The sequence below is a fragment of the Anser cygnoides genome, chromosome 1, assembly GCF_040182565.1.
Source record: "Anser cygnoides isolate HZ-2024a breed goose chromosome 1, Taihu_goose_T2T_genome, whole genome shotgun sequence".
NCBI lineage: Eukaryota > Metazoa > Chordata > Aves > Anseriformes > Anatidae > Anser > Anser cygnoides.
This window is the reverse complement of record NC_089873.1, coordinates 192623388-192638542: the sequence shown is the minus strand read 5'-3', so window position 1 is coordinate 192638542 and position 15155 is coordinate 192623388.

Sequence of the window (15155 nt, the reverse complement as noted above, 5' to 3'; positions counted from 1 at the left end):
GAGAACCAGCCTGTGAATGGGTGAATGTCTGTAGGACGGTGTCCTCCACCTTTTCTGTACAGGCTAGGACACTGGCCAGGGTGGTGAGCCTCATTGCCAGTGGGTGAGCAAAACCATGATGTGTCTCTACAGCCTTGCAGCCAGGGCATAGGCTGAAGTCTGGTCACTGCTAGCCAAATTTCTGGAGTTCAGTGTTCAAAGTAAAACACATCAAAAGGCAAAGCAACAAAATGCGTATCTCCTTCCCTGCTGACACTCTTAGACATTAGGCTGCTTGTGATTTACAGAGTTTAGGACTAGGAGGAACAACCAGAAATCTAGTCAAATCTCCAGTGTAATTGAACCAGTTAATTGTTGCTTGAACCATACTTATTTCTTGACCATAGACACAAGATTTTCCATTTAAAACAAAAGGAGAGCTGTGCTTGGGCAAAAGTAAAGTTCAGCCAGCCCTGTGCCTGTTCTCTTGTCAGAGAGGCTTAGGGACAAAGGAAAAAGACAAGAAAGTTAAAAGAAGAAAGTTAAAAGATTATTTTTTCTCTCTAAAAACCTTCCAACTAACAGAAACCTGCACCTTAGGTTCCATCTTCTATATCTTCTCCATCTTCTCCATCTGCTATAGCTTAGTCTTTCAATAGCCATTTGGAGACGTATTCTTCTGCCCTGTATTAAAATATATTTTCTTTCAGTGGGTTCCAGTTTATTGAACAAGTAGATTGCTCATAATAAATGTCCAGTTCCTATCATGTTATATTGTTCCACTAATCTGTAAATCAGCAGGAAATTTCTTCTTATTACTCCTGCTGAATATAATGATGTTGAATAATGTAATGGGCAGTAACAATCCTTAAAGTAGCCCACTAGGAACACACCCTTTTACTGAATTTTCTTCTTACTTACTATCAATATTCAAGAGCTCTCATTTAGCTTCTTCTGTATCCAAATAAGCACTCTATAGATAAGAAAATATTTCTAATCAGAATATTGTGTTCTATTACTTTAAATGACTAACAACAGTCCCAGGTAACTCACATCTTTAAGTAACCTTACCTATGTGAATTTGTAATCTGAAAGTTTACAACCTGATTTTGTTTTACAATACCTACTTGATTGACACAGATTAATTCACACATTGTTTTCCATTATTTTGTCTGGAAATAATGTTATTTCATAATAACTAATAAACCTGTAAATATCCAGATTTCTGTAGCTCCATTTATTTATTTATTTATTTCAAGCATAATGTCTTCCAGTGTTTTGAAACATCATTATCACCATCAGGTTCATTAAAAATTGCTGTCACTGGCAAAAAGATCTCCACAGCTAACTCTTCTAGGACACTCAGTAGAAAGTTATGTGAGCATGGTTCCTTTAAAATATTTTGTTAAAGTGGATGTTTTCCTTTGAGCTGATGTGGTTCAGAATTGCTCTTAGATTTTTGGAAGTAGTCGTTCTGAAACATCACTTACATTTTATGCTTTGGGGCTATCCTTTGTTTGGGTATTCTGAATGCAATGAGGTCATGATCATTGGTTCCTAGGCAACGAACAACTTCTACTCCAGTGGTTAATTCATCTTTATCCATCATACGTAGTCCAAAGAAAAGTAACCTTCTGTGTCAGAAACTTATGATCTATAATTATTAGAAAGTCTGTGACGTTTTGTTCGTGTGAGATTTTGAGCATGACTCCCCAAGTGAAGTCACTCTCTATAACAGCTATTTGTTTCTCATTCTTTATCTGTATTGCAGATAGTAGTATTTTTCTGACAGGCAAATAAGTTAATATTAATTCACTCGCTTTGAAATACTTTCTTGACTCTGTATTTAATAAGACAAAGTTCTGATATACAATACACATTTGCATGCTTGAACTATATACTCAGACACAGACCAAAAAAAAAAAAGACGAAGATTTTGTGAAATATTTTGCATTTGTATAGCACCTTCATCTTACCATCCTAAACTGCCTTTAAAAATGAATTAACATACTTCTGCTAAAAATTTATGCCAGTCACTGCAGTTTCTTGGCTCAGGGAAGTATTGAGATAGATAAAATCTTATTAGCTTGATTTCTTGTAAGTGGGGAAATTGGAGGGCAAAGTGGTTAAGTTCAGCATGTGAAATGTGGACATCTCATCTATATTTAGGTGCCTCTGTGGCCTGATTTTCAGAGTTTGCTGAGCATCAGCAAAATCCCATTAGGGTAAGTTATCAAGGTCATGCAGGAATCTTATGCCAGGAATTGTCCTGACTCCCTGCCCAATGTTTTAGTGATGTGTGGAAACAAAATTAAGATATTAACTCTTTTTATAGATAAGAAAAGGCATAAGGTTTCTAAAAAAAGAGTCCACCACCTTCAATTTCATCAGATCTGTACAATTTAATCTCCACCAGCTCTAATGCACTAACAGCCATATTATGCTGATTTGCAGTTACCCAAACTAACACTAGGTAAAGCACAGAAAAGCTAAGTTTCAAACAAGCTCTTTGAGGCTGTTGCCTGTTGCGTTGCTGGTTTGCTCCAGCTGTGGGCTGCTATCCCTTAACCCAGAAAAGCATGGGGTGTTTGCAGCCTGGTCCTACTGGCACAAGGCTCTGGAGGACCCATGGGCAGCTGCAGAAGAGGGCACTAGAAGGAGATTTTAATGAAGCAGAGTGAAAATGAAGCACAAAAGCATATTTCTGTAGTGGAGAATGGAGAAAGGAGTGGCAGGAGGCTAAGCAGAATGATGACAAGTTAATTATTCAAATAAGATGAAAATACTTGTGACCCAGTCCCATAAAGCCTGCTGTCTTATTGCTGTATGCTGCAGAGATTTTTAATTTACAGGGCTGGAGAGTGATGGAAATAGAGGCATTAAGCCCTGAGCTACCAGGCAGGCAGGAGCGCTGAAATGAAAAAGTTATGTTTAGAATGAGTTCACTGGAACGTGACCCCCATCTGCACAGGATTTCTTTCTTTCCTTCCTTTTCTTTTCATTTTTGGTAAGTGACAAGCGAGTTCTGGGTCAGATTCCCGACAAAAGTGAAAAGAAGCAGAGTGAAATAAAAATTTTGATAGAGCAATTCACTTGGGAAGATGACTCCTCCCCTGCTCCACCACTCACCTTGGTTGAGGAGGGAAGGAGAGATGGGGGCAAGAAACAAACACTATCTCTACACATATTGTATAGTCTGGCTTACCATATCCTGTCTGGGGTAGACACTTAACTGCTTACCTTTCATTCACCGTCACATTTAATTAAGTTCCCTTAAGGGTCATCATGAGCATGGGAGCTGGGCTTTTTTGTTCTCCACTCTTTTTTAAAGTGAACTGACACACTAGCCAGATTTTCCAAAGCACACAGCTCCCTTTTGAATCAAATTTTCCACCAGATGAAAGTGTAGAAGGAAAAAGAGGGTGAATGTGACTTTTTTAAAAAAAAAAAAAAAAAAAAAAGCTGTGCAACTTTAAATTATGCCCATTACAGCTCCGACCGTAAAGGAGCTGAGACAGCACCTTTCCTTTAAGGCTTGCTAGGTGAGAACTTTCCCCTGTGCTTCCACAGCTCCCCTTACAGGGCTGTGCTCTGCCTGGGCTCGCCGTGATGTCAGCCCAGCACCAGCCCGCTCCTGGCACCAGCAGCAGGTTTGCTGAGGGGGGAACTGCTCTCTTGGATTTCCTCCTTGGGCTGCTTGGTTGGAAGGCTAACACATGTGGGTGCTGCAGGGGTTGTTGTGTGATGACCATGGCACCCTCACCTCACCAGGTGATACAACCCCATGCAGCCCTGTGGGTTGTATCTCACATCCCTCTGCAGTCCAAGGCAAGGCATGTAGGTGCATTTACCCCCAAGGGATGGATGTCCCAAGTTGTGCTTCCAAGCTGCCGTAGGCATAGAGGTGATTTCTGATTTATAGCTCCCAAAGAGTTTAGTTGCAGATGTGAAGAAAGCCCTGGACAGTAAGCAATTTCCTGGAAGTCCTTTTCCTTACTGTGTCTACGACAACCTGAGTACATGTACAGAAAAGGCAACAGGTATCTAGCTGAATTGCAGAAGACCAGCCCTCTGTCATATCTGCATAAGTGAGCCTGCCCTAATGAGATTTACCCTATTTTCTCAAATCTGGGGATTCTCCTGAAACAGAAAATCCATCTTCTCCATAGCTTGCAAAACTGGGAGCAGGATCTGTTGCCAAAATATAGGCCTCTCAGGACAATTTAGATGCTCTAAGATATCTAAGCTACCCCTACAAAGCTGGTAGAAAGGACTTTAGGACCTATGGCAGACCCACATCTTTCAAAAGCCACAATTGGAGGCCATACCAGATAGTCTACACCATCTCAAATGGCATGAGAGGCCTACACTGAAGCAACTGAATGCTCCCCTGGGAGCTCATGGTCGCCTAGCATGATCCAGCTAGGTTAGACATGGTAAGTAACGCCATTCATATGCTTTGCTTTGCATGCGTGTGTGGCAACAAGAAGTAGGAAAGGCACAGAGATGACCTGTAGTAACACTCATCTGGACATTCTCGACTTGAGCGCTGCTCTAAGTTTTTAATATTCCCAAATTTGGCTCTTATGCAGAAGCTAAGATTGCCTGGATGAGTATTACAACAGATTACCTGTGAGCAGTCATAATTATCTGCAGCAACTGCGTTCACTCTAACGTTAAAAGGTGTGGTTATTCCATATGCTCATGGCTGTTTGCTGTATCAAACACGCTGTAAACCTTCTCTTCTGTGGTGGAGAAAGGCATAAGCTCAAATGTGGGTGGTGGAAGTGTACTACAGTCAAAGGACAATCTGGAAGCCACACCCTGAAGAGGTCAAAGCATCATGTCTACCCTATTTACCCTTCCTGCTTCCTACATGCTTGTGATCCCCTTCAGTATGGGGCTGAGCATAGAAGGGTTTTCTCGTCCAGGAGAAATGTTTAAGTTTTCGGATAAAATTCCTATCCCATGTTAGAGCAAGCCCCGGACACTTTGGAGATTTTTGCTCTTCTGTTTTGAAGGGTGTCAGAATAGGAAACATATGTTGAAAAAGACCCTTGTCCAATACAGAATTCCTAACAATTTGTTAGGAAAAAAAATTACAATTTGTTGTTTACAAATTGCTTGAGAAGTAGAATATCCACTTCAAAGCTCTGCCCACATTTCAGGATCTGATATGCCAAGAAAGTGCATACAACTGGCAGCCTTTGGGATGGGATCTCACTGGTCCTGATCGGTCCCTGTTGTATTAAGTGCTTGTTCAAACAGAGCCATTGATTCAATAGCTCAGCAAATATGGTGCCAGTATTGGGGAAATACAAGTTTCAAATCTGAGATACTCCATTGTCATCAAAACTGAGATGAAACTAACTTTCAAAGGGAGCAAGTGAATTTTTTTTTCTAGATAAAAACAATATGCTAAAAAGTAAATGATCTGCTTCATTCCTTCACTTCTGAAAGCAAAAAGTATTTCTGTCTAGCATAACTAGATTTCTCAGTGGTTGAAGATAGGGCTATGTCTCTAATAGTTCACCAAGGATATCAAGGAGGTAGGCTAAGAAGTATGTGGATGTATATGCTAAGGGGGTGATCCTCACATGAAGCACGGGAGTCCTTCTTTTTCTTCTGGACACATCTTTGTGCTCTTGGAAGCAGTCTGTAGATAAAACACTTAATTTTAGTGTTAGACAGTGATGTTTTATGCAATCTAATAGGCTGCAAAATAAAATATTTTTCACAGAGAAGTAGAAGTGATAACTAGCTATAAAGGTAGGACATGCGGAAATTTACTAGTTTTCCTATGTTTGACTTTTGCTAACATATGAGACCAACAGTCCTGGAAGAGTTTTTCAAGGTTTTTCTAGGTGTACGAGCTAGAATAAAAGTACAAGTTTCTGGAGGTTCACCCAGTTATAAACAATTAATACAACTGAGAAGAATATATTACAAAAACAAAACAAAAGAAAAACCCACCAAAAAGATAACACAGAAAGGGGAAGAATGTCTTCCTGCTTTCTCTGCAAACAACTTAGAAAGATTGCTTCCTGACCTGAAAACAGTTTATGATGAATCAGACTGGTCTAGAGCTTTCGCCCAAAACTTTAAATCAACAAATCAACATTATTACTATTTCTAACAGATTAAGAAAGAAATGTAGTGCCTTAATATTAAGTGAAGAAACCAGAGGAATTAAAGTCATCAAGCACAAAAAAATGTGCTTAATCTGTGTTTAACAAGGCTTAATCTGGTTTTGATACAGATTTTTGTCTCGTATCTGTTCTGAAAATTAAGGGTAGTTAAACTTGCATGTTCAGAAGTGATCAGAAATAGGTATTCTTATTCTCTTAAGGAAGACTCATTGAATGATCTATTGATCTCTTGTTTACTGCACTGCCTACATTGTATGGGACTGAATTCTTCACCCCAAACAGCCTTTTGTAAACAAGCAGTTTTATTTTTTCTTTCAGAAATTACACCTCCATACACAGATTCTTCCATTATTTTATTGATCTTTCACAGATGAAGAGAAAGAATTGTAGAGTTTGGTAGAAGAAAGAAGTAATTTGGGGTTAACTGCTGAGAAAGGTATTGACAGGATCATATGGTTTCAACTTCTAAGTTTTGCTGCAGAACATAGAATAAAATAAATGTGAAGCTTTACTTCCAGATTCTCTGAAACTACACTGAGTCAGAAGTAGAAATTGGTTTTGATTACAAACACAATATTAGAAATGGATGCGAAAGACAATATATTTTGTAACCTTGACTGTCTGTCAGTGTTCCATACTGTAATCAGCCCCAAACCTTCCAATAGTAAAAATAAGAAACAAAGGTAAAAATGATTAACTTCTTTCATCATTTTCTAAAAAGATGATAAAAGAAATGCAGGGTGGCATGACTGTGGTATACTAATTACAACTGTCATCAGGGGAAAAATATATGGAGAAGACATTCTAGATTCTCTGCATCTGTAGGCACAAGTCATCTGCCCTTCCCCAGGTCTCCCTAGCTTAGGGTCTGGGCGTTAGGAATCTTAGAATTGAGAGCATTTGTGGACACAGAAGCTGTCCTAGACAAACAAACTCAGTTGTGTCCTAAGTAGTACCCCATGGTTTAGTGGTGGGACTTGGTAGGTCAGGTTGACAGCTGGACTTGATGGTCTTAAAGGTCTTTTCCAACCTAGATGATTCTATGATTCTATGACAGATACTGGAGAGGAAATAGTCAAACTCATATATCATACCTGAGAAAGAAATCCATAGAGAAAGCAAATACATATCTTTTTCTGCTGTTGGTGAGCTCACCCCATGAGGCAGCCAGATTTATGATAGCCCTTGATCTTTTTATCTTGACGGGTAATTTGCAGATCCTTTAATTAAGTACAAGTAGCAGATTTTTCTGCGAGGTCAGTGAGCAGCAGTGCTGGTTAATGGAAGATGTTAGCCTCAATTTTTGTAAACCTTTTTGAAAGCAGTTTGAAGGCTAAGTAAATATCTCAGAAACACCCATTAAGTATGCAGGTGTGACAACCACTAGTTTAGCTGGCATTTTGGAGTCTTACCCTGAACTGTCACTTATTGTCATTTTTCTCTGGGAAAGTCTTTCGCATACTCTAGGGCTAGTTTGTCCTGTTAGTTTTCCTCATGAGAGTTTGCTTTTACTGTCATGGAGTATGGCATAAAGATTATTTCAGGGAAGGTCCTGTAGAAAAACTTGCTAGTAAGAGACAATATTTGCATGTATTATGTGACTTTATGTCGTATGTAATAAAAAACAAAAAATGTTGTCATTCATCACTTTTGAAATTTTTGCAAATGTGCATTTCTGCCATATTAAAGCACCTTAAATTTTGCATGACAGGAATTTTTATCATCCACTCTGCTTTTCAATTCATTAAGAACAACAACAACAAAATCAGGGAGGACAACAGAAGGATGTTTCAAAATAATCTGGGAGGGAGGTGTTGTAGAAACAGAGATAAGCAATAAGGTTATATCTAATTTAGAAAAACAGTTATTAGATAAATATCACCCAAAATCTAATAAGAAAATTCAAGAAAAATTCTTAGAACACAATTACATTCAGCAAGGGAAATGGAAACCAGAGAAGAGATTAATTTTCAAAGCAGACAGAAGATTTCTAATTCTTCACTGCCTTCATTATCATCTAGAATATTGCTTGGGTTGCTTCAATTAGAAACCTGAGATCCTACACTGTTGCATGCAATAAATTGCTACTTCTAGTTTTGTATTCTAAAAGCAAATGCATTAATTAAAGAAAATTAAGGGTTTGTCAGATGGAAGGCCTGTGCTGGCCTGTAGAGGTTACTGTCCTCCAGCTGTTTGACCGGGTCCTTTATTCAAGATGTGGTAACTGTACAAGATACTTTGCTACACTGCATGGAAAAATAGGGTCATTTGATTGTGACTCACTTGAACCCATGTTACTTTGCTTCCCAATGGGCTAACAGCACGTGCACAGAGAGCTACTGTGTCTCAGATGACTATGTCCAGAGCAAGCCAGCTAGATTATGCCCCTCATATAACATCACGGCCCGGGAGGCTAGCAGTCACTGCATGACTTATCTGCATAAACTCCACGGAGTATAATTCTGGGCACGTAATCTGCAAAGACATATCTCCCAAAGAGAATCATTGGGAAAGAACAAAATAATAAAGCGTTTTGTTTATTTATAGACAGAGCAAATATCATCAGTACAAAAAAAATGACTAGGGAGAGATATACACATAAATGTTTGAAAAGCACAATTGCTAATGAAGGAGTAAAATGTGTTTCATGGTGCAAACAGACCCTGGTAGGAGAGAGGTTAGAGGTATATCCTAGAAAAGAGTTCTTATGACTTGATTATTGCATAAACTGCATAAAAAACCAGCTCCCAGTCAATGAGATAGACCCAGCTGTGCTTGATATGATCCCATATGTGCCCTACAGCAAGTAACTCAGGTTTTTGCATTTCTGACTCAGAACTTATCTATTTCATGGGGGGCTGTTATGAAACTCAATTAACACTTGCAAAGCTTTTGGATGGCAGTTACTGCATAAGTGTGAAGTATTATATAATGGGATGAAATTAAGGACAGAGAAGTCTGATTATCAGGAAAAAAAAATCCAACAATGTCGTCTGTTAGATTGGGGAATAATGCCGGAGGGGAAGTAGTGGATGACTCATTGCTTGAGTCAATTAAATCTGGGCTGGATGTGGCACCAGCGAATATAATGCAGGGCACAACCTTGTAGTAGGAAAGATATGGTACACATGACCTGATTTCTATGATCTTATGCTTGACTCTATAACCAACCAAGATTATATGAGCTCATATAAACTTTACATCATTTCTCATGTGTTTCTCATGTGTTTAAGAACTCTCAGAACATTGTTGTGGTCTGTGCTCAATTGATGAATACTTAATATATTAAAGTACTGGAGATCATTAGCATTCCTGAGGTTGTCTGGCATGCTTTGTTTATGCAGCATGGAAATGGGAAATATTTCTTTCAGCCTTTATGAGATATTGGCAGTGTCACCTCCCATAACCATCAGCCTACCAATTATTTGACAAAATATGCTGATTATTGAAATTGCACTGTTATTAAGCATTGGTGCCAGAATACTATTAAGACCTGCAGCCTGCACCACACAGAGGACTCAGACCATGTGGTAGGTGCTGTGGAACTGATTGATTCTTCTCACTTCCCTAAATCACAGAATTTGAGGACTGGACCGGCCTTGTTAACTTCGATGTCCTTCATGACTGGTATCGACACTAATTTTTATTCCCCCTGAAACAGCTTCTTGCTGTTCCTATGCCCTCTACTAAAACTTGATGATAGGTTGCTAGGTTTTAAAAGGCTTGAAGAAGGGAGGAAAATAGCACTCTTTTTTAAGTGGACATTGAAAAGACTATGCTCCAGCCTCATCCAGTCCACCTAGTTTCTCAGGTAGGAGCCCACATGTTTTATTTGTTTAAACCACAAAATGTGACAGGAGCTTCTGGAGAATTACTCAGATTTGTGACATCTTTGTGAGAGGATCTTATCCTCACTGAACAGGAGAAAAACAAACAAATAAACAAACAAAACAACCACAAAACAACAACAAAAAAGCGCCCTCATTTTTAATGCTTCTAGTTGTGTGATTTAACTGTTCCTTAACCCAGGAAGCTCTACACTATTCCACTTGGAAGGACAAGATCATCAGCAACAATGTGTTGTTCAGTGTTGTTTACATGGCTTGTAAGGAAAGTCAGCTGAAAGGCTTCAACTGGTATTTGCTATGCTGACTTTGTGCAAAAGCTACTTGCTCCCCAGAATTTTACAAAAGAAGACTTCCAGTGCTTCAGCATTTGGATTACAAGGTAAAATAGCAACAGACCTGTAGGTGCCAAGAGGCAAAGGAAGTTTGCTCCGTGGCCCAAAACACCTTTTAGTGGCCCTCTGTGTAGAAGGTACTGGCTTTAGCATCAGAGCTTAATTAGTTTCTGACCTACATGTTTGTGTGAATGCCAGCATAGCCAACCTGTCCTCATAGTGACATATGTGGTGCCTTCTGTTTAGAGCAGCCAAAACAATAGCCAGTGCATTCTGCCTTTACAGCACTTCTGTTAAAAAGCTCTGAAACATATCATCCCCTGATATACCTCGTTGCACTTGATATGTCAGAGATGAACTCTGCCCATTTACAGATATTTGAGAAAACAGCCTCTGAGGACAGGACGGGGCAGATGTGCATTGCACTCAAAGAAGTAATTCAGTCACTAAGTTTGAGTGACTGCATTCAACACCTTCTGTGCATCTTGAAGGTATTGGACACTATGGTGATGCCACTCTGCACACAGAATTACTGCTACCCGGTTGTATTTGGTGATGTATATCAACATATCTAGAACATACTGAGCTGGTATGTTGATATTCATTGATATATCTACTACCTTGCACCATAATAATTGCCAGTGCACTAAAAATATAGCTTCTCCTTGCACTGTCACCATGCAGCAAGGTCTGTCCCGTCTGTCCCATCATCTCACTTGCACTTGGTTTGTTGTAACGGCTGCCTTTGAAAACTACTCTACCTGCCTAGGTCATGCCTGAGGTAGGTAGAGGTGATCCTTACCAACAGTTACAGTTATTTTTAACCCCCATGTCCCATACAGGTCCTGCTGATTACAGTGCAGCCAGACCAAGGTCACTGACCAGACAGCCTCCTGGATGGGGGCAGCTTGAGGCCAGCCTGTAGCAGCCAGCCAGACATGACAATGCTGCTGTTGATGAATGTTTGCTGTGGTGATCTCATGGTGATGTGATGACATTAAGTAGAACAAACAAAGTAGTGGCTAATTGACTCATCAGTAAACATCCAGCTAAAGAGAATTAAATGGAGAGAAGGCTCTGTGAAATGATTTAATTTAATAGGAAGCTCTTGATGACAAGATTTTGTTAATTGTAACTTCACATGGCCCAGGAGGTATAAAATAAAAGTTTGGAAAAGTTTCAAAAGGGTATTGGAAAGAACAATCTAAATTTTAAGTGTTTTTTTTTTTTTTCTTTCTTATTTTCTTTTTCTTTAACTCCAAAGGTAGCTGAAGTAATTTAGAGAATTTTTAACATTTGTTCATTTATAAGCTGAAATAAAAAGCTACGTCCAGTAATAGGCAGAACATCAGAAACACAGAGTTTACACATTACCCTTAGCATTCGGTGCATTTGTATACATCACCATTTCTAAATTATACAAAATAAAAGCCAAGGCTCATGTAAATTAACAGACTTATAATTGGTAGTTTTCAATTTCTAGTCAGCATTTCAGAGGAAAGAAAGCTACATAAAACAGAGCTTCATTCAAGGCAGCTCCTGTTTTCATTATTAGTTCTGCACAGGGGTGGAAATTTGGCTTAAAAGGACAGCTCCTCGTTCTTGTGGCAGTTCAAATGTAGCACACAATATTTCTGAAAATATTTTGTGAGGAAACTGTTGATGCAATTGTTATGAAACACGCCTTGAGGGACCATCTCCATCCTGTAGTGAGCCTTACAAAGACTTGCTGTGATGTTTCTTTTAGCCATAACTTTGTTAAAATAAATATTAAAGTTCAGAAAGGAAACTTCCAGTAGGAAAGGGCTTTTATCACTTCAAATGTGGTATGTCTCCAATTTGACAGCATCAGCTGCTACTTCAATCTTCATGTTCCCAAAAGTGTCCTGCTAAGTTTTACAAGCAGCTGTGTTAGCACCAAGCATCCTTCAATGGCATTTGCTTTAAGAGAGCTCAGCTTTCTGCCACAGTGAAGACCTGCAGTGATTGCACACCTCTTGAAACATTTACAGAGCTGTTACTTCAATACTGACTATTAAACATTGAGCAACCTCTACCCATGCTCTTAGATACTACTATCAGGCTAATTCCTATCCACTAGTTGGAAGACATCTGTAGCCCCTGAGTAGTTATAGCCCCGTTCAAAATCCAGCTTCTTCCTCCTGGAGGAAGAGCAGTATGTGATTGTGCCATTCAGAGATTACTTTCTTCTTTGTACTCACCTATGAACAGAGGACCAAGGATTTCCACTGGTCTCTGTTGAAGAATGAACCTGGGAACAATCTTACACTCTCAGCACTGCTATTATTTATACCCCTCTGTACATAATGTGATTGTTTAAGGAAGAATACTTAGATTTTTTCTCTTTCCTTCTCCCTTCACACCAGGCCTATGTTCTACTTCAGTAGCTCTTTCTCACATCTCCAAGTTCAATTCTCCCTCTCATCTCCAGCTACAGAGGTATCAATGAAGGTAACCATCCTGATGCTTATGACCTACTCCTGGCCCCCTCCTCCCAGTCTCTCACAGCTCAGCCTATCCAGTGTGCAGCTGACAAAATCCTTTCCCATTGCTGTGTTGCTATATCCCTCTCCCCTGAACCTCCATGTTTGCCAGACTTCCCGCAGTGCCTGTGACAAGCTTCTCCTTGCTGGGGGATCCTTGTACTCTGCCATTATCTGAGAGCACTTCCTCTTCACTCCTTACAAAGAGCATCCATGCCAATCCCATTTGATTTGCATAATTAGCCAGCTAATTTTTACAAAGTAAAATCTATTCTGGCCATCCTAGAACAATTTATTTATTTTCTCGTTTTTGGATTCTTGTTGTTTACAAATCCTTCTGGGAAGGTTCTATATTGAGATTCTAGGTTAAAAGTGCCGAGTGCATTTATGGCATTATTATGCAGGAGAAGCACAAATAATTTGTGGTGGATAAATTTAAAATCATGGTGATACACAACATGTAGAACAGTTCCTTAGTCCTTGCAGGCAGGTAATTCTTTCTTAGAGGTCAGTACAATTAACATCACCTCTCTAAATCTTCATAATTGCTTACATTATTTTAATCAGAGGAATAACCTTGTTCCTTTCAATTTTGATTAACAAGAACTACTAACTAGAAAACATTCTTTATATATTGTATGTGGAGCACCTTCTGATGGCTCTGTATCAGTCAGAATTAAATCCTCTGAGCGTACTAAAAACATGGGAGCCTAAATGACTCACAGACCTGCGTGTGATATGATGCCTGTGACTTTTTAAGTCACTGGTTCAGCTCGGGAGCTACTGAGAGTCTTTACTGGAAGGTCAGAGAGTGCTGCTGCGTGCCACCCTGAAACCTGTAACACTCATGTTTGCTTGGTACTACATATACCAGTAACAAACTGTGACTTCTGCTTTTCCCTTCCCTGCTATTGCTACTACATTCTATCAATGACCACATATTTCATGGGTTCTATAGTGATCCAGCAATTTTTGGAAGTTAATAGAAGATTTTTCCACACTGCTTTCTCAGGAAGGAGCAATCTTCATTTTGATGAGTTTATTAAGCCTGACTTGGTAGAGAACAAATGATGCTCTAATTGATAGACTCAGTAGAAAAGAGTGATAATAAATAGATTAAAAAAGCTAAAATGTCTTTGACTAAGATGGGCACAATGTCAGGATGTGCTAGGAAGACACCATTATCTCAGCTGTTGGTATTCATTTTACTGCCATTCTGTGCATTAATAAGAAGTATTTATTTCTTTACTTTCCTTCAAGAATTCCACCACTTCATGAAGAAAACACACACATGCAAATACCAGGGCATTAAAAAAAAAAAAAGATGAAGAAAATAGATGAACAGACTATCATTTTAAGGTCTTCTTTTGACGAAAATGAATTACAAGTTTAGGCGATCCACAGTTTTCTAAACTGGATTGGAAACAGTAGTTAATTACAACACATTTCAGTTGGCATGTCGACTTTAAAACAAAACTTTTTTAAAAAAAGTTTTTTAGTAGGTCTCTCACTAGAAATGTCAGTTGTTTTAGCTGATTGCTAGGATCAGTGAAGGAGGACAGCTACGTTAATCAGAACTTATAGGCAGAGTATGCATAAATATAGTGCTAAATTTAGCAACACGTTCTACTAGATTTCATGAGCAGCAGTAGGTGTGACTGTAATACATTAGGATCAACCAAGACAATGAAGTTACTGGACTCCCAAGGGCAGTTGATTGACCTGAGGCTGCCAAATTTTCTATTACCAGGTAACATTGACTTTCTGTTTTTCATAATCAGTAACCATGAAATGATAGTTAAAAAACAAAAACAAAAAACATAAACACAACATATGTAAATGGATACATATGTCTATATAGTTGAAATTGCATTGATAAGGAGGGAGAAAAATGGCTGAAGACCAGAATATAAATATGGATACTTTACTCAAAGATGCACAGCTCTTAGCAGGATTAAAGATTAGGTCTGCACCCGTATGTACAAATACACTGAAAGATGCCAGTGGAAATATGCTTCTGACCTTTGAATTGGCATACTGGATGTTAACATTGGTCTGAGTTAATGGACTTTAACAGTGACTTCTGCTACAGTTTTATTATCTGAACAAAGAACTCACTGCCAAGCTGATTAGATGTGCAATTAGAGGTACAGAGAAAAGTAAATCATTCAGTCACTAATTTTTCTAGGAAGAAAAAGAGGTTAATTTTACATTTGTCCAAATCGTGAATGTGTTCAAGGTGATGGGAAGGGAAACCACTCTCTACTAAAGCCTGGTTTGATATCCTCCTGAAAGGATCAGCGGAAATAAGATTTGTGATAACTTTTTGCAGGTGTGTCACAG